Source organism: Apis laboriosa, unplaced genomic scaffold (genome assembly GCF_014066325.1).
Source record: "Apis laboriosa isolate Shangri-la unplaced genomic scaffold, ASM1406632v1 scaffold119_cov161, whole genome shotgun sequence".
Classification (NCBI taxonomy): domain Eukaryota; kingdom Metazoa; phylum Arthropoda; class Insecta; order Hymenoptera; family Apidae; genus Apis; species Apis laboriosa.
The window spans coordinates 137701-158781 of record NW_025221019.1 but is presented as its reverse complement, the minus strand read 5'-3'; the positions used below and the strand labels follow the sequence as shown (position 1 = coordinate 158781).

Below are 21081 nucleotides of genomic sequence, written 5' to 3'. Positions count from 1 at the left end.
AGATTACGTCAAAGGTGAAATCGAAAGATTTTCAATAACCCGGTTAACGAACGGTAAAATCCCATGCAGATTTCTAAATATTATTTGCATACACACACACACACACACACACACACACACACACACACACACACACACACACATATATATAGATTATAGAAACGCAAATAAAATCAATGATGAATGAGGTAACGATAATTATCGGGGTATTTAGCGAGGTTGGAACGATGTTAATCTTGGATCAATTCAGGTATCGAACTGGGAAGTGAATAATATTGTGGAAGATAATTGGTGAAGGGAAATTATCAGCTCACCGGCTCGTGACTAATAGGAAACCATAGTAATCACGCGATATGTATTATAGTATCGTAAATATTAAAGTTGAAATAAAGCCTCTTAATCGAATAGACGAGTTATCTTGATATATATTTTTCTTTTCAAAAAATCAAAACGATATAGGAATTTTGATACCTTTGATAACGATATAAGTATAATAATTAAAAAAGAAATTTCAAAAACAAATTAACCATATTAAGTAACGATTAGATTTTTAAAAAGCTCGAGCGAGTATTTTCGAGTTTGAGCGAGGTTTAAAAAAAAAAGAAGAGAAAAAAAAAAAAAAGGAAAAATGAACACGAGAGGTGCATCCGTGAAAGCATCCGTGTATCGCACAGATGCGTTATGTAAATTCAGAAGAAACAGGCGCCACGGTGCGCTCTCTTTTTTCAACGGCTACCGTGGGACGAAGAAAAATGGCCGCATTAACTCTTCCAGGATTTATCGTCCGGACCAAATTACCGTTTCGTTACTAAGATCTCGGAGGAATCTCTCGACCGAGACAGCTCTGTTTACTTATACGTCCGAGGACCTGGCCTGTGTACTTATAAGTCATTAGAAAGAGGCGAGCCATAAAGACCCTACTAAACCTTACGAGGAATAAATATATACTTTTACATCTAATCGATGCAAAAACTCGTCCAACAACGATCGATGAACTTTGCTTTGCTTATTCGTTAGCAAGGAATACACTCGTAAAGAAATTCCTCCTGCGATTCGATTTATAAAAAGATGCATTTTTTTTTTTTCTTTAACTTGTCTCTTCTGACGAGACACAATTAATATCTTTTTTTTTTCTTCTTCTTCTTCTTTTTCACGAGCGACGCAAACGTGAAAATTTTCTGTCGATCGTTATTGAATTTACGGCGCTCTTTCTTTTAAGAGAGTCGTATTTCTTACCGTTCGAACGGTGCATTGTACGCAGGAAGCGCATACGAAGCGAATACGTGGCCTGAAACAAGCCGTGGGAAGTGGGTTCGCAGGAAAGTTTTTCCTCGCGCGTTATATTATTTCAAGATGAACGATACACACGAACGTAACATCGCTCTTGTGAGAATAGCGGACGAAATATTCTAATTTCCTTTTTCATCATTCGTTGAATTTCAAAATAATTTGAAATATTTTCCGACACGACTTCCTCGTGAAACACTTTTTCCAAACGATTTGGATCTCGTGACTCGATTTCACTTGTTGCGACACAGCGCGTTCAACATTTTCTATCGGCCAACAATTATCCGTGATGCGCATAAGCACGCAATTTCGCATACAATTTATAAAAGAAATCGTTGACTCGCTCATTGCCAAGGATCCTCTCCCCAAGACGGATAATCTAGATTCGAGTCGAGCATCTTGGACGAACGTCCTTGAAGAACGTCGTGGCTACCTTTCATGCCTGCATCGCCACCACGTCCGCGACACAATACCGTAAGGCAGCGTTATAAAGGCGCGCACCAGCATTATAAGGCGCAGCGTGTTTCGTCACGGTGTCTGGAAAACGGTGTCCGCAGCAGGAGAGAGAAAGGAAGAGTATCGAATATCTGGAACAAGGTGGGTAACGCGGGAGAATGGAATACTCCAGCGTCGATTCAGGCAATAAAAGACAGGTGCCGCTCAGGTTCTCCTCTCCTATCCTGCGTTTCCACGTACTTTTCTGCCCTGGTCGTAAAACGTTAAAAAATTAACCCGTTATTGCCTCGATGGCCTCCTCCTGAAAGGAAACGAACTAGACACGAAGAAGGAGAAGGACAGAGAGAGAGAGAGAGAGGAAACGTTCCACGCACAGCGACCAGTGAAATAATATTAACGATGATGATGATTTTTATCGCCGTGAAAGTATTTCATTGACGCGAATCAAGGGGGCTTTAATCGTATCGTTTAACAGCAACTTTTGCCCGATAAATGTCAACGGCTCGACATATATCCTTTGCTATCTTTAAATCCGTCTAATCACGGAAATGAAAAATATTTGAGCAAGGAGCTCGATGATTCCAAGGCCAGGATATAACTGTACACAAATGTTTCATCGATGCATACTCGAGCCAAGTATCGAGATAATCGTGCAATATCGATCGCAATTATTATACTTTCGTCGAATTAACGAAAATATAGGGAAATACTTTCTGGCATTAACGGTTCGGCCGTAGTACGACTTCTCCGCGGAATTGAGAGTACATAAAGGTCGTCCCGTGTAAGTCAACCTCTTACACAAGGTGGTGCACGTTACCCGATGTAATAAAGAAACACACACGCACACACAAGGACGCGTACACGGACGGCCGAGCAATCGTTAGACGGCTTCCACGCCTCTAAATGTCATTAATAACACGTTGCACAGCCGTTGCGTCATTCCCCCCTCTCTTATACACACCATTTCGAGCTAAAATCAAACGATTCCATCTATTTTCCATCCTCCTCCTGATTCTTATATTCCAATCGTTCTTTCTTTCTCCTCCTCCTGATTCTTATACCAATCGTTCTTTCTTTCCTCCTCCTGTTCCCCAAAACGCGTTCCAATTATATCGGGATAAAGAAATTATCGGTGATATGCTACGCGCCTCTTTCTTACCTTTTATATTTTCGAGGATTGAAAATATAAAAAAGCAGAAGAGACGTGTAACGTTACACGGAGCGCGATGCAATGCTCCAGATTCTTTCCAGAGGGTCCCCGGCTGAGTGCAGAAGAAGTGTCGCGGCATTCTCGCGCGTCCTTCACCTCGAGATAGATAGAGGGGAGTAAAGCCCCCGACGGTCGGCCGGGTTTTATTTTCATGCTTTCGGTCGGCGGCTCTCTCGCGCAATTGCATAACGGTCACGCGCACGCACGGGAACGCGCACCACGCGCGAACGCAAAGCCGCTGACTTTTCGCTCGCGCCTTTCTTTCCAACGCATAAGAATGCACTTGTTGTTGTTGTTGTTGCGCTGGAATATGAACGCTGGAATATTAATTGTATTATATTCAACCAGCTATTATTTCATTTCACGATTAAGGGAGTTGAGGGAATGTTTGGTAAGAGGAGGAAAAGAGGATTGTGGGAAAGGGATATTAAATTTGATTGGTTATTTCTATTAGTCGGATGGACGGTAAAAAAATGCAGTATTGGCTGAAAACAAGGAGTAACGGTGAGGAGTAGCGGGCTTCGTAATACAGCGCCGTTTATTTTTTTGCCACAATGTGATTAAAAATAATTGCAGGAAATAATACGTGTAACGTGTAATTTATCCAGGAATTTTTGTTTTAATCTTCTTGTTCGAGCGGCTCGCGTCATCGGTTCGTGTCGCTTAACTTCAAAAAAGTGAAACACGTCCTCCCCAATATCTCTCGTCGTAAATTAAAAGATCGCCACCGTTTTTCCTTGATAATTGATTCGAATCGGCCAAACATTCTATTTTCACCGTCATCAATCTTACAGATACCGCGAGGCGACTGTAACGATTTGCCAACACGAAGTGGAACGAGCACGTTTGAAGATCCTTCCGCTATCGGTGGAAACTAATGAAGACAACCTGTAAAACGACGGCTGAGCATCCTGTAAACGCGTCAACAGGCGAATCCATTGGGTCACGGGTGAACGAACGATCGTTTCGGAAGCGTGCAATGTTCGATCCTCGCGCAACATCCTCCTTGGATAGACCTTTTCGGTTGAACACGTATGCCGAACACGCGTTCACGCGAAGAATGTTTCGGGTAAGAGTCGGCTAGCGTCCAGTCACCAGAGGTCAGGCGTTCCTCCGTGTTATGCAACCGACATCCCCCACTTGTGTTCGGTTTTATCGCGAGCAGGCATCTGCCGCGTCCTGACGCCTCCCTTTCCTATCGCTTTCTCCGCTTTCGCTCCGTGGTGGGTAAGTCGAAAAAGCGGATCTAAAAGAGCGGTTTTTAATGGTTAGACTTTTAGCTGGATGGATACGGCTCTGTTCAAAGGTGAGTCAAGGAGGATTTGTTTTGGGGGAAAAAAGCGGAAAAATATAATTTTGATTACGATCGATTTTTATTATTGGACAGGAGAGAATTATCGTTACGGTGATTTTCGAGTCGAGTGACGAGTGATGTTTCGAGTAATGTTTCTGTTTTCTTGAAACTCGAGGTTAATAAGATATATAGGCAGGTGTGGTTGTAAACGGCACGATGAGTAATGTATATTTCTTGTTGGTAAATAAAAAACTCGTGTTAAAAAGAAAACAGGGTCTTTAATTTCTTCGTTTGAAAGATGGACGAGGATAAGAAATTCTACTCTCCTCTGTTTGTGCTCTTTCAACTTGACAACAAAAGCGTGATATCGGACCTCTCAATTTCACTTTTATATCCTTTTCTCGCTTGTCCCATTCTCCTCGCTTTTAAAAATATTAGAAGTATCTTGTAAATAAATTTATTAACCGTCCCCTCGTTTGTCATCAAAAATGTGTAAGTAGGTAAATACATCGAATGAAACGATTATACACTTATAAAATGTAATGACAACAGGCAGTAAAATATCTGCACTCTGATCCTTGGATTCAAGCTTGCACCTCGAACCTTATTAAACGTGCACTTTGCCCTCCACTTAAACTCGTAATTTAAACCATTACCTTTTATTCTCGAATATTAAAATTTACACCTTGTTCCCAGAAAATGAAGAAAAAGCATCGAATTAACCGTGATACGATCCTAGACGAGGTTTCGGAAAAATCATAAATATCTCAAATTGCTTATTATTTTCGGCTTCCACAAAACTACCAATACCATTTTACGACTATGGTATCTTCGCTCAATACAATTTTCTGAAAAATTCTCCCCAAATTCTCTTTCCTGACCTGGCTCCGTCTACCTGCTCAGCTCTTAGAGTTCTTACAACTCTAGACCCTCCTCAGAAATACAAATCTTAAATCTTAAATCTTGGCAAGTCTCGAGAAAAAAATCCATCGACCCCCATCCTCTTCCAACCGATCCATTAACACGATTACGTGAAAATTTATGCAATTACCACGTTCTTCTCGAAACGTTTATAAATACAAATTAATCCCACCACCGCTCTGGCAAAATTAAAATTTCTGCTGTTAGCCGCAGCTCTCCGCTATAATCCCGAGAAGGGGTTAAATCGTGTTTCTCGCCGCTTATTCGCGGTCGTTTCACGGCAGTGGAAATGGCGCGAAGTTGCATAATCATCGGTATAGCGGTACATTGGCGCGAAGAGCTACCCATCCGGCATGTAATGGCTTAACTATCCTTCAAAAGTAATAACTGGATGCTGAATGGAAATGCCTAAAACGCGGATGGAGATCGGACACGATCTGTCATCGAGGCTCACGACGTACAACTAGGCCGCCCCTAGGCTTTTATTATTTTACACGGTCGTGGAATAAGAGATAAGACGCGTTTAGACGTTAAAATGCAACGATTCGTATTGTGCACCTTATCGATTATACGTAATATATATATATATAATATATATATTGAGGCAACGAGGTACCGTTATAGTTATTCGACGATTTCAACGAATGGTTTTCCCAAAACTGGCCATGAAAATTCTAAATTGGAAAATGCGAATACGCGGTATTATCGCGGAAGAATGCGAAAAGAAGTGAAAGGATAGGATATATGGCCGAGTATCTCGAACGTGATCCAGGGATAAAAGTTTACGATGCATTTTACATTCGACACTTACGTAAACTAAATTGTTTTTCATACGCGGTTCATAGAGAGATGCAAATCTTCAAGGATTCTGCCTCGATCGATTGGAATTCCTTCCATCCGGCAACCTGTTACATAAAGCTATACAGGAATTCCTTATACGCGGCTCAGCGCGTATTCCTCCTCTCCTCTAACAGTGTCCGCTCGAATCTCTCAATTCCGTTTACGGAAAATTCTTCGCCTCTTTATCAACAGTTGCGCAAGCATTTCTCAAAGCAAAGATTTGTAAAAAAAAAAAAAAAGATAATTCTCATTCTATCCTCGTGAAAGAAAAAAAAGATATCGATCCCTCGTTGAAAAATTACCACTTACACGTGGTCGTTAAAATCCATGCTAAATCTCCACGAATCAGCTTCTCCATTCCCAGCTTCTTCGTCCGCGTCAATGCGAAAGCCAAAGCGTCGTCTCTCCGTCCATCCCTAAAATCCCGGATCAAAAGAAAGCCGCCTCGACCCCGCCGCGTGAAAAGCGTTGACCATGGTCGCGGCAGTTAACTGTAACTGTGCCTCGTACTTACGTAGAAATCAACTGCTCCCCGGCATTGTCATTTTTCTCGGTTGCCCGCCGCGTAATTTACGTCGAGGACAAAGGAGGAGGAATCCGACCTCCACGGATTTCTCGACGGCGACGAGGACGGACGAGGACGAGAGGGGAGGAGAAGGAAATACACGCGCGCGCTTCCACACGGGGTGCCCGTGACTGCAGGGGCCCTGGCAAAGCAGGTGCCATGCACCGTCGTGGTCTCGTGCCAACGGTATCGCGCGTGTGTGTTTTTGCACCTTAAGAACCTCAAGGATGGGGTCAACGACACCTTTGCAGATGATGACGACACGTATCGACAGCTGGACCGATTATTCCATCCGATCGAGCGCCCCTCTCGGCTTTCTGGGCCACCGGATCCCACTCTTTCTCTTCACCATCGTACGTGCCCGCTCTTCGTGCTGCGAATTTTATTTTAATTTTTCTTCTTCTTCTTCTTCTTTCAGACCGTGATAGAATTTCGTCGAAATTTGAGTAGAATTGGTATATCGGAACCGATCACGATCGAATTTAATTAATTTTGAGCTCTCCGTATTCCACGTATATTTACGTTGTTCATAAAATTCTACGTTAATCCAGATTATACGTTACGAATTCCGTTTTGTCGAGGTGTTATGCAGATAAATATTATTTGTCGGTTTTAACACCCATCGATTTCTCTTTTAATCATCGCCAATCGGTGTTAATGGCGACACCTAAGCCGGTATTACGTTGCTCTTGACTTTGATAAACGTGCAAACGTCGGGGAAAAAATCCATACCGATATCCCATCAGCGACGATATTCGAGAATAAGGATCGATGATAATTGGTCGCGCACGCAAGGAGCGCATTTACGCGGCGAGTACATCATGTTCCACATCGGTTATTCCACCTGTCCTCATTTGCCACTGGCTCATTTTCAACGTTTTCCTCTGCGCTTCCGCGAGGCATCAACACGATTTATTATAGCCCACCAACAACATTAATTGCGAACGGTGTTACGTTTTTGTCAACTCGTCCGACATCGAACGATGAAGCGCGACTCCCACGCGAATCCCCTTCTTTTTTTTTTTTTTTCCTTCGATTTCCTCGATGACAATCGCCAATTATATCGCGAACCAACGTTCCCAACGAATTTATTATTTTCAAGATTGAATTAACTCGACGCGTCAACTCGACAGCCTCCGTTCATTGCTGCAATCCTGTTCGTTGTCTCGCTCGTATCTCCTTCGATTTAGCAACCGAGATGCGAACCGTTCCATCAACGTCCCCCTCCCCCACTTTGCCCCTTCGGCAAATTGAATTTATATTTATTACCTCAGCTTTGTCAAAGCTCGAGTCGCAAGATTATTATTTAAACGTCCTTATGGATTGGACATTTGGACAATTCTCTTCGCGCGAAACGAACATTGTTAAATATCAAAGGAATATATATATTTGTTATATTGCTCCTCGTATATTATACGTGTACGTGGATGGATCAATAAAAATGCGGAATGCGTGGCGTGGCAACGGCAGGAAGTATTTTGAATGAGCAGGAAGACGAAAGGTGGGTGAAAAGCTTGCCAGCTGAAATGGATGAAAACAAGATTCGAGAAGCTACTGCCTAGGGAGCCCAGGCTCTACGTGCTCGAACAGCTAAGCAGGTCAGTTGGAAATAGATGGAAACCTAGGTATCTGTCGAATATGAAATCCAATCGTCCCACTGTTGCTTCGAGTATTTATAAGATCTTTGGGGTGATGAGGAATCGTTTATTGGTCAATGATGATTTTAGAGATTACGCGTTTATCCGATGTTTTTAAGCAGGAGCGAAAACCGAGAAAAATATCCAACAGTGAAAGTAGTTCAGTTGGTTATGTTGCAACGTTGGCTCGGTTCAGTTATGATGTCAAAGAACTGGTAAAAGATTCGAGAGAGTGGTAAAATTATATGGTAATATCGATCGAATTAATCGCCGATGTAATCGACATTTTGAATAAAAATAATTTTAATGTATCGATGAAAAATTTGCTTATTCCGCGATTACTTTCGATGACACGAATATTAATAGTTTCCTCTCGAGTTTAACATAAAAATTTCTACCGTTCGCACGTTCCACAAATCGGGTCCACGCTTTTCCAACCGATTTTTTTTTTTTTAATCAGCGTTGACAAGAAAATATCGAGAAATCATTCTCGTTCCAGCATCCTGGAATCCTAATAAGCATATTCAACTTGTAGTCATATCGGAATGGTATATTATGCGTTATACCGCCTTTCTAAAATGTCGGAATGCCGCGAGGAAGTTGTGTACGCTTGCGAGTTAAATATATCCGTGTTGCGAGTTTTAAGTCGTACGATTTAGCAATTATTCCCGTTTGTCCCATTATCTAATGAGTTTTTAATCGACTGCGACGAATGAATCGAAATTATGATTAAACGTATGATTTCCTTTCAACGAATTATACGTACATTTTAACAGAAAAAAAAAAAAATAAATAAAAAAAAGTACATTTCGTTGAAAAATTTATTCGAATAATTAATTTTACTTTTTCTCTCACGCTTTGCAATCGTAATTCGATCCTCTTTCGAGTCGACGGATAAAGTTTTCCTAACGTTTCGAATCGAGCGTGTTTCAAAATGCAAACGAGAATCGAGTAGCCGGCTAAGCTCGTTGAAATCCAATTCATTCCAGCTCCGTTACGTGACAGAGCGGACCTATTGTGATCTATTGTCACCGGATATCCGACATTTCATGCAGAATCCCATACAATTCATTGTCCTACTATCCTGAAAAGCGCTAATGCGCATGCGACTCGAAATTAACGACAACGAAACCAAACTTTGTCCAGAAATAATTTCCATCTTTTTCGCAAAAATACTTTTCACTTCGAGTTTCCTGTGCTTTAAAAAATATTATCAATTCGAATAAGCTCAACGAAAAGAATTAAAATTCGTTGTTAAATTAACAAATAACTCGACGATAATAATTTTCCATCGATCGCGAAATATTCAATATCCAACGTTTCGATCGAGTTTGTGGAAACTCAAGTGACATTTTCTTTTTCCGTTCGCGTCGTTTATCACGTCGCCGAATGCATTAACGCTAATATGCATTTTAGACGGGCGCAACGGAGTGAGCATTGCTCAAATGTTGTAAACTAAATTTACACCAACGCGCTGTTGCACCAATTTACCATTTACCCGCGTTCACGCACGCAACCACGTATCACGTATCGCCTTGATAAAGTCAAGGCGAGCACCTGTTACTTTGATAAATTATTCGCACTCCCTACTACTCCCCGGCTCGACAGGATTACGCGGAATTTCCAGACTCGAAGAATGCGTCGGGAAGCACCCCAACGACCGTCTCCCTGCTATCGATTGAAACTACTCCCCTCCACTGGTTCGACGCCCCTGCAGGGGATTCACCCTACGCGACAGTTAATCCGCGCAAAAATCCACGCAAATTGTACACAACGGAATATATTATAATCTAATATATTTATAATATATTCGTAATGTTCATATTCTTTGCATTATATCTAAAATATCGAATAAATCTGTAGCAGGATGATATAATAATAAACTTGATAATCGCGATGCGATCGAGAAAAAGCGATATATTTTTATCTGAAATAAAAATAATAAATATGAGAAAAATAATACGACAATTTTGCGCTTAATAATATCCTAAACCAGGTGTAGCTCTGGTATTGATCGCGATGCCGTTTCGTATCTGACATCGGTGAAGGGAATTTTCCACCCTTCACTTTTGCCAACCTAAGCGATACACAGAGCCACTGAAGGGAGGGTGGTATTATGCAACGAGGGAGTAATATCCCACAATTTTTTGCAACCAAGCATTATTCTATTTAATTCTATTTAATATCATTCAATATCATAAAATCGCTATTTCGTAAATATAAATTCAGAATCAATTCAATCTTCCTGCAATTTAAACGCAAATTGCAACGAGCGGTATAAACTTTGCGGTATAATCTTTCAAAGTTTTCTAAAATGGTTGCGACGACCCCGTATATAATTTCTCTCATTAGCATTTTTCCACGGCGTAAGGAGATCTAAGATTTTGTTAGCGTTTTTTTTATTATGTTCGAGGCTTACTTCTCACGCTCGAACACTTACGAAAAGGAAATTCTTCGAGTGTGGTATACACGCGAGGCGTGAGAAGTTCTTTTTTTCTCTTTTTTTTTTTTTTTCTTTACGTCACATCGAGTTTCCACCGCATAAAAAATAAGGTGAACCGGTAATGTGAAACGTGTCTCCGCAAAATTGCCACGTACGGGAAGAATTTTAAAAAATCATGCCCCCCTCCCCCCAAGAAGAATCTTCGATGGTATTTGAATCATTTCCGCGGTGTGTGTAAACGCGATAAAGAAAGGAAGAAGTAGGAAAATTTTCACGATAACATAAATACTGGAGAAAAGTTCCTCGAGTTCCTCCAATATTTATCCAATGTTTATCCTTTAAAATTGTTACAACATCGATAATTTCTTTCTCTTTTTTCCTTTTTATTTAACAAAATGTTAATAAACGGAATAGAGTGTTCGAGTCGAGTAGACTTGCAAAGACCTCGAGTAGTTAATTCGACACCTTAAAGTCGCTTTCAAAGAAAACGGTCGCTGAATAAAAGCCTTTGAAAACGGGATGAATGAAAGGAAATACGAAGGAAAAGTGGCTGCTGCTTGCAGGTGTGAAACGAGATGAGAAGACTGTTTGCATAAAACGAGAAAAGAGAGTCGAATAGAGAGATATGATAATCGTTTAACGTCTCTTTCAAGTAATAATTTTCTCGATAAAATTAGATATCCAGGTCACGTGACAAACGTCACATTCGCAAAAATTTAAAAACGCTTTAAATAATTAAAACAACTCGGATGATCGAAACATCGTTAAAGATAGATTCTCGTTTAAATCGCTGGACAATTATTTCTCTCTTTCTTTTTTCTCATAACAAGGATATTAATTAATTACGTATACGCTACGTAATCGAAAAGTAGGTTAATTAAAGCTGTGGAAAAGTCCGATGTGCGCGGCTGTAACAGCTGTTGTGCGCAAAAATCATTTTAAATTACGTTTCATCGATATCGCGATAGAATATTCTACCAATTTTATTTTCTCTTGTTTAAGAAAAAACGAAAAAAGGAAATATCGAAAACTCCATGTTATTTCAATTATCACAATTCACTCTTTTCATTGGTTACCAGACCCAGAGAATATTCGACCGGGAATATCGAAGCGCGAATTTCAGAGAATGGCTCTCGGCCGTCTCGATGCCATTCGTTCCGGAAGATACAGCAAAAGAATGCAATAAGAAACCTCGAGTGCAAAAGAAACGCGAGAGGAGACTATTCGCGCGAGAAATGCCAGAGAGGAAAAAAAAAAAAAAAAAAATACTCGCGTTGCAATAATACGGCAACGAGGACATCGTACGAGACGCCTCCTTTTATCCAAGGTTTCCCTGTTAATTTCCTACGTGCGTGTGTGTGTGTGTGTGTGTGTGTTTTCTATGCGTGAAAACCGTGCGCGCGTCTCTTTTCTTTTTTCGTCACGCCCATGGAAATTACCGTCCCGAGACGAGATGATCCGCGTTGAGTTTAATTATCATTACAGCTTTTTCATTCGGGAGAAAAGAAACTCTCGTGTAACACCGATTCGAACTAAGCAACAACTCAACATTTTTACGGGCATAGAAGTAATTTGAATCTAACACGAAAGAATGATGGAATAGAAAGGAAAATAAAAATTGGGCGAAACAAGAAGAATCGTAATTTTTTTTTTTTTTTTTACGTAACGAAAGGAAGAGATTAGGTTTGGAAAGTTGGATACACGGGTAAAATGGACGGGAATATGATCGATCAAACTTCCACTTCGTTTCCCGGTTCTCGAAGTTACGGATGCAGTCAGGTGCATCCATCGAATTCGCGGTTCATTTGAAATGCTCGAGAGAAAGTCACGGTAGATCGAGCAACTACCACTACTGGCAAGATTTAATAGACCGTAGGAAAATTTCAACGTTTCCGCGGTTTATTAATCCCCTGCTCTCCTTACCATGTTCCTCGTATTACGAGACGAGATCTTTAATTTCATTATTCTCGATTAAGAGAGGGGAGAAAAACTATTATTCGTCGCGGTTTGTTCCACGACTTTTTCACCCTCTCTCTCTCTCTCTCTCTCTCCCTCTCCCTTTTTTTTTCCACGATCCTGAAGAAAGGGATCTGAAATCGCGCAAGCAAGAAATCAATTCGCTACCCCCCATTCGTTATATACACCATTATCAGTTGTCGAGTTGGGAAGCATTGTCGTTAGAGGGATAATAAATCGCGAGACAGGATACAGACGCGTTTACGCGTTACATCATCCGAGGCGAGATAGCAAAAGAGAACTTTCACGTTCCACGATTTCATTACCGTTCAATTTGTAAGCCGAGACAAAAAGAGGCGAGATATACTCCGACCGGCGAATATTGGACTCGTAATAGATGTTCCAGACAAGGCTTTCCGCCTCCAGACTCCCGCAAACGTGACTTCGTTGTAAATCTACGGTGGCGCCTAAGGCGAAAACAATGGACATCTTTCTGTCACATCAATCTATAAGCCCTCGTGACAAATCTGCCACGTACGTATACAACGCTTCGTGAACCTCCTTGGTTCTGAGATTCTTTGTCTGCTCGCAAAATAACGCAACGATCGGCTTACGTCCAACTTTCGCCAAGGATGAATGAATTCATTCTTGATAGTTTCTCCCCATCGTTACGAAAGAAAATTCTTCGTAAATTCATCCTTTATCCTTTTACGAATGCAGAAGAAATATTTCTTTCTTCGTTCAAATTTGATGCAGATTCCAGAGTTATCCAGAAATTATAAATAAAGCATTTTCGAAAAACTGATCCGAATCGACGACGGAAGGATTACTTTTACTGAGAGAAAATCGACTCGTCAACGGGATAAATCTTGCGGGAATTCGATCAGGAAGAATGGAAGAGGAAGATAAGAAGATTGGATGAGTAACGAGGAAATTCTGCACCATCATTTCGAATAGAAGGATATCGCGATTGATTGGAACCGATTCCTCGTTCCATTGGAATTACTTATACATAAAAACCGTGGTGACCGTTCGCCATTGTTGTCCCTGATTAATTTGTTATTCGATTATTCGAGATACTTTTTCTTTTTACGAATATATTATAGAAAAGAAGCAGCGCGCATTCTTCCAGCGTTACGGTCATCGTCGTGCGTCGACCTCTTCTGGTCTACTTAGAAGAGGTTAAGTAAATTTATTAAGCCGATAGGACTCGCGTCGAAGAAAGTGTAATGACCATAAAAGCATTGGAACCGCCTGACCTCTTAGTCACTCTTAATGACCGGTTGCAAAAGGCAATCGATTTCTCTGTTCGTTTGTTCACCTCGGAGGAAACCGGAGTAGTTGGCACGGTAGTGTACTATCATTGTAAAATGAATATTTTCAACGAGTTAAGGCCTTGAGTGAAAGCATGAAAGTTTTGGCATGGAAGATTTGGAAGATTTAGATGTTAATTTCGATTCTTCGTCGCGTCTATTTGAAGAATTTTAATAAAGGAAAATATTTCCAAGATGGTTGCCCAGAAAATATCCGCAACAAATATCCACGCAGTTTAGGTTCAATTAGAAAGTGACACTCGAGGTGGTACTCGGAAAGACACGGTCGATAAGATTCGATTTAATTAAGTATCGCCGTGCATTTTTTCGTTCTGTCTAAGTCGCACACGACGAAAAAACACGTCGCAAGCAGAGCAAAGCATAGGAACGACACGACCGGCTTTCTAAATTTGTATCAAACGGCGTCACTTTCACCACGATGATCGATAAATCGCGGGATGCAACCTATTGGTACCCGTTAGAGAAAACACAGAATGATCGATGATTTTTCGCAACAGCCTCCGAGCGTTCGCGCGATCCGATCGATAAGCCGCCGTTTTCGAGCACGCCAGTTTGATCTATCAACATTGGGAAGGATTCACGTGTACGGTTGTCCCCTTAACAACGAAGATCAAAACCAATCCGATTTCTGATATCAAGCCGTGTTTCGTAATCACCGCATACCAGGACGCATAACACAACACGTTATACAACGCGTCGATTGTAAGAGTTATGAGATAATCTTTGGAAAAAATTATGTAAAGATATAACAATAATGTCGAGTATAAGAACTGTTAAAAGATACGGATCGGGGTTAACGCTATGAATGAATGAATAATGATGAGTTTCGTGGAATATGCGTGAATTCGATTCATCTGAATTATTGTAAATTATTAGTAACGAAGAAATATTCTATTCATACGAGAATTCTTTTCACGTTCGAAACGAGTTGGTTATTCCAAGCATCTATAAATATGCGAAATTACGCTTGTTCTTTCTTGTTGTTTTTTACATCAAGATCGTTTTGAAACTTCCGATGCAATATTTAACGAATCAATCTCTACATCGAAGCATCAATGTAATTATTTAAACGTTAAAATCGGATGAATTATATTTTACGGAAAGGAAAAGAAGAAATTACGATTTACATATGTGAATTGTCGAGAACGTTTTTAATTCACGTTTGATTTTTTTTTGTAATTGCTCTTATGATCCTAAACATTCTCCCGAAGAAACTATAAACAATCATGCTTTCTACGCAAAGTCACGTCTCTTAAACTAACGATATTTAATCGTTCGTGACCAAAGGAACAAACATATCCCTGAGCAACAACGCACTTCTCGTACCGCAAGACGCATCATTCACGACGAAGGACCGCCATTACGCTAAATTCCTCGAATTAAAAGCACATTAAAGATCAGACCGAGATAATCTGAACGAAGCGGGCCTTTAGCAAGATCTCTCACGAGTCTTCGAAGCCCTAGACCATCCATAGAAAATTCCACTCGACACTTTACCAGGAAACACAAGCATGTTTACCCTCCAACTTTCACAATACACACTCGCTAATCAACTCACACTAGAGTCCACCCGAAGTGGTTGGGTGCATTCCAACCATCCCGTACGTCCCCTTGTACCGAAAACCCCTTGAAACACGACGTGGAAAGCGTGGAAACGCCTTGGATGGCAATTAATCACGCGAAGCTTGGAGCTTCGAGGAACGAATCTCGCGTTCGTCCAACAAGGAGGAGGAGAGACAGAGAGAAGCGCTCTTGGAACAGAGCGGCCCCTTACTCTCCTCGCGTCACGAGGAATCCTGTTTTCCATCCATCCATCCATCCATCCATCCATCCATCCATCCACGGGGGCTTCACCCTAATGCGCGATGGAGATGCAGCGTGGCGGTTCAGGTTTATCGAGAGTTCTCTCGGACGCTGTAACGGCACTCGAAACGCGTCGTTGTTGCGCGTCTCCCCCGTCTCATCTCCTCCGGCAAGGCTCTTCGGCCTCCTCCTCTCGCGTACGCGCGCACGTCTCCCCCACGAGCGTCTCACCTACACACACACGGGTGAACGCGCCACGCCGGCCGACCGGTTTCCATCGGGCTCCAAACAAACACGCGTCGACCGACGACGACGACGACGACGACGACGACGAAGACAACGGTACACCGATCTTCGTCGCGTTTCGTGAACCCCCGCGCTCGTGTTTTTTCTCGCCTCCCCCTCGCTTCCGCCTCCACTTTTCGCTTTTTCGATCGAACCAACTCCCCTCCCAACGTGCGATTTACGAGGCGGGCCACGCCGAGTTTTTAAATTATTCGCAAGTCCCGGTGAAATTCGTCGGGGGAAGCCGTCCGTTTGTTCGGCCAACCCGGGGAGAACCGTTCTTTATTATCCTGCGCCGGGTGCACCGGAACGCTTCATGGTTTGTAGCCGTGGAAGAATAGTGGGGAAGGTTGTTTTTCGGGGAAGATAAACGCGAGTTTGATAGTAGGAAAAATTTCTTTTCTTTTTTTCTTTTTCTAAAGATCGGTGTATACGAGGGAAGGCAGTTGTGAATTTATGTATTATGAGAGAGGGTTAGTTAATCGAGAAGGATGCTCTGCAACATTCTTGCGTGTATTCCTGTGTATTTGCAAACGGTCGAACGGTTTTATCGATAACCGTAAATTAAGTTTCTTGCTAAACGATTATTTTTGCAATATTTTCGTTGTTTTCGAATGTTGTACGAAGGAATGTACGCGTGTCGAGGTAACGAAATAATTATCTAACGTAAATTAACCGTAACGGAACGGAAGAATTAATTATAAGACTTGGATCAATGAAACGTGCGTGCATCGTGGCAGGATGTGCGGAAGAAAGTTAATTTCGTTTAAAAAACAAACGAGGATTCGCAAGATTTTACATAACACTTGCATCGAATCTATCGCTCGCGACCGACAAACGGTATTATTCCGATTCCGAGGAATATTCACGACCCAGGCCAGCAGATTACAAAAGCGTTTCGTTGGATTAAAGTTTAATGAGAGACAACGTTTTCCCTGCCTGAAAACCGCAATCTGATTGCAAGATTGCCAATGAATCGGTACGGAATGACGATTAAAAAATGCCGGTACCCCGGTTAAAATTAGTCGATCTCGAACGGTATCTCGACCGAGTCTCTCGGTTAAATAATTATTTCCACAGGCTAGTCACGATCCATTTTTAAACTAGAAAATTTCAAACCGGTCGCAACGTCCGCAGAAAATATATTGGCAAAAACATTATTCGCCTGCATCGAGCACAGCATATACGGATCTTCATCGTAAATCTTCCTACAGTCGAACGATCAGATAATTTCGAAATATATTAAAAATGTGTATCCGACCGAGTTAAAATTTATAGTTCGTAAGGAACGTTCGAACGCATTATGATTTACGAATGATCCGACAAACTGGGAAGGCTTTTAATTGGTGGTGGATGCAGGGATGTTTCTCGCGTTTTATTTGCGGATTAGTCAGAGGGTGACTACGCGGGGTGCCCTACGAAACATCTTCTGAATCATTCGCCGAGAGTTTTCACAAAGTTTCATTTTACTAGTTTTAGACGCTTGCCTCCCATGAGGATGGATTCGTGAGACGATTCGAATCGTGTTTACTACGCGACAACAACTCGTGTCCAACAAGTGGACTATCGCAAGACTCGGTCAAATAAGTAACTGTTGTGCGGTTTTGTTTAACACCGATAAACGGATGAATTTAAATATATACGCCATAAGGGCATTGCACCGAGGTTCGAGAACACGTTTCGATAACTTATCGATGAGCGTCTGCTACTGTATCAATTTGTACGTGATAAAAATAACGCGAGGAATTTATACTCGATGACTAAATCAATAACAGGATTGATCTTTGGCTTGTAACATTTCTGATTCAACGAGGAATTTAAAATGGATCGAATACTTTTTTCAATTCGTATCTTATAGAAATGTAATTAGCAAATTTGATTTGTAATTTTTTATTCTATCCGAACACGAGGTAAAATTTAAACTATTGTTTTTCAAGCGCGAAAAGCAAATTATCCTGTTATATTTTATACCAACTGCGTATAAAATTAGAATACAACTATCTCTATAAACATAGAATTTCATCACCGGTTATAAATGACTCATAGCCACAAATTACGCTTGCTATTTTCAATAGACACTGTCTCTCGAAAATTTTTTGTTCCCGGGAGACAGGTCAGAATCGTAAACAAGGATTTTCGACGTAAATTTGACCAGATGGTAATAAATCGAAGTAAACATCGAAACAATGTTGTGAGAACTCACTTCCGCGTGTCGATTCAAACAGCTGCAGAGGAAAATGATCGGAGGGACAATTTATCGCGGATGAAATAGAAGGTGGCACGAGTTGAAACGAACGCCAATAAACCACTGTCCGTGTACCGAAAACATTTTCCTCATTTTCCTTCTCGAAATAACGGAATAAATACTATCGACCGCCGAAGTGCAAATACTACGCATATCTGTCCATTTAAATTACACGGATAACCGTAGGAAAATATAAACAATACTTCGTTGAAAAGTTTCCAAGAACTAAATGTAATGTGAACGCGATTTGGCTGGGTCTAACGTTTCGCATAATTTCGAATCTGAAGGAAGTCGTCGTTTATGTGTCAACACGTACTTTCGGTAGAAAATTTCGTATGATTCGAACCGATCCGACAAAGGACGACGAGCTTAGAAAAGACGAGTATTTACGCGTTTAACCAGGCCCAAAACGTCTTGCATTGCGATTTAAACGATCATCAATTACAGATCACAGACCGTAATCGGCCATCACATGCGTAGCTGTACGAAATACCTAGTACACGACTGATCGATAAATATAACTTCTATTTCCGGCATCGTACAAAAGCGTTAACCTTCTCTGCGCCTCTAAATCACTAATCCATTAGCAACGCATCGAGTCGTTTTATTTTACGCCAAGAAAATCTAATTCGTTCCTACGTAAATGACGATGCCTCGAACAAGAATTTGTGTGTATACATATATTTGAAAAACATACGTGAGAATCTATCGGTTTAAATCAGGTTTAAACTGGTTTCGGAATGCTCGTCGAGCAATGATTTCAAGATGTAAGTCGAATTATACGAGGGGAACTAGCACGCAATTTTAACTCTAACGTAACGTACGATCAATTACTGCATCGAGAAGTTTCATTTCTATGATTCGCCAAGAACTGACTCGACCGGTCGCATTGAAGATCGTTCGTGTCGTAATTATGCTGTTTTAGAAACGATCTTAGTAACCTCGATTACGTGCGCACGTATCGAAACGACGCGATGGTTAGATGAGAAACGAAACACGTTTAATTCAAGGTCTTCGCCGGCCTACTGTATTCTCGGACACGACGTTTCATCAACACTCGTTGATCAATCTCACGTAACGATTTTACTTGCGACATTTTACTTACGGTTTCAACAGCGAAACCATCGAAAGAAAACGACAAACGATTCTCTTGTCGTTATTTCGAATGCACAGAATTGAAACGATTCTCGACGTGAAGCACGTTTCTAGTATCAATCGTATGAAAATACCCTTACCTTTGAGAGAAGTTCCCGTTGCGGGATGTTGAGTAATCCACAGGGAGGCAGAGGGTAGAAATCCACAAACAGAACAGCCCCGAGCTCGAGGAGAAGCTTGTCCACCAACAAAATCGTACGCACTAATTGTTCGTCAGCGAGAACGCGTGGGTAAGGTTATGCACGCGCGGGCTTTTCAAACCGTATATGTAACACTACCGTGATAGTTTTGTTAGACACGATCGAACGAAAGAAACAAAGGTAGAAAAGAGAGAGAAAGAGAAGAATTTGAATTGAACGCAGCCACTTACGAGGATGATTGTGTTGCAAACAACGGAGACGAGCGAAGAAGACCGACTGTACCGGCTCACCGTGAAGGACTGACGATGCTCTTCGATTGCTGGCTGTTCGTTGCGCAGGCTCTGCGCTCGGCTCTCGACGCTGGTGTTCGACACCAATCGACTACCTCCGGCTAGTTTCGACCTTTCTCGACTCCTGAGTCGAACTTCAATGGAGGACGGAGAGGGAGAACAAAGAGAGCGAAAGAGAAAGAAATAATGATAGGAGGCTGGCCTCAGGCTTGGCAACCTCGACGAACTTTTGCTTGGGTCGAGGCCGTATGAGCGTTTCTGTTTTCCTGTTGGAATTAAAGAGCCTCCCTCGGGATCGGTCTCCATGATAACGCAGAATGCATCTGACTAGTATTACGCAAGCAATCGAATTCTCTGGTAGCTTTGAAAACCCGCTATTCCAAACGAGTGTGACCGAGATCGTTCGACTCGATATAGGCTCCTGTAAATATTTGTACATATAACAGAAATTTAATATTGGTACTGGTAGTAGAAGTGCATCGATAATATGTACTTTATAATTTGATAAATTGATTAGGAAATGATTTTATCAAGAAAGGGCATTGACTTAAAATTTTATTTTTTTAACTTTACTTCAATTCGATTGGCAGATTGACATTGATTGTTCTTTTTTATCTTTTATCATTTCTTATTTTCATTCGATTTCTAATTCTTACGTAAGTTACGTAAGTGTCAAACGTTTATTGCATTTCTTAATTTATAAGAATTATACATTATTTGAATAAATATATCTTGATAATATTTTTTGATTAAAAAAAAGGAAAAAATATCAAAGAAAGTTAACGTTTTCACAAAATTAGCGAGACTTCCTATCGAAGACTCTTTGTATTCGCGTCACGAACTTGCGTCGGTTCGAAGGCTGCGAAATTACATCGGAAGAAACCGGTAGCAAAATAAAGCTATATACTTCTCCGTTTCTCTAATAATAGAGTAGACGAGGCGGTGCGTTGCTTCCAGATTAAATGCCGTCTAGGACCTGAGGAACAGGCAAGGTCAAGACGTTCTCGGGATTGAACGATCAACGTTCGATTTATTACCGATTCCGCGCACCGATTTAGGGCGTTCCTTGTACGGGAAAGGGAAATGAGGAACGAGCGCACATCCTGACAAGGTATAGACGTTCGACCTGGTGGACAAGTTGCCCATCGAAAGTCGATGGGAAATAGAAAGTACGTAATGCCATCGTTGTCCTCCTCCTGGTTTATCGGTGAAACGTCGAA

General features: G+C 41.3%; 1 protein-coding gene across 8 annotated transcripts in view; it reads right to left on the bottom strand.

The window, feature by feature from the left end:
• Positions 1 to 19866, bottom strand: part of LOC122716782 (trichohyalin) — a 115522-nt gene extending 95656 nt beyond the window's left edge. For all 8 annotated transcript variants that reach the window (XM_043940173.1, XM_043940183.1, XM_043940192.1 and 5 more), the window contains exon 1: positions 19512 to 19866. The gene's annotated coding sequence lies outside the window, so the exon portion shown is untranslated. The remainder of the gene's footprint in view (positions 1 to 19511) is intronic.
• Positions 19867 to 21081: the final 1215 nt, after the last annotated feature.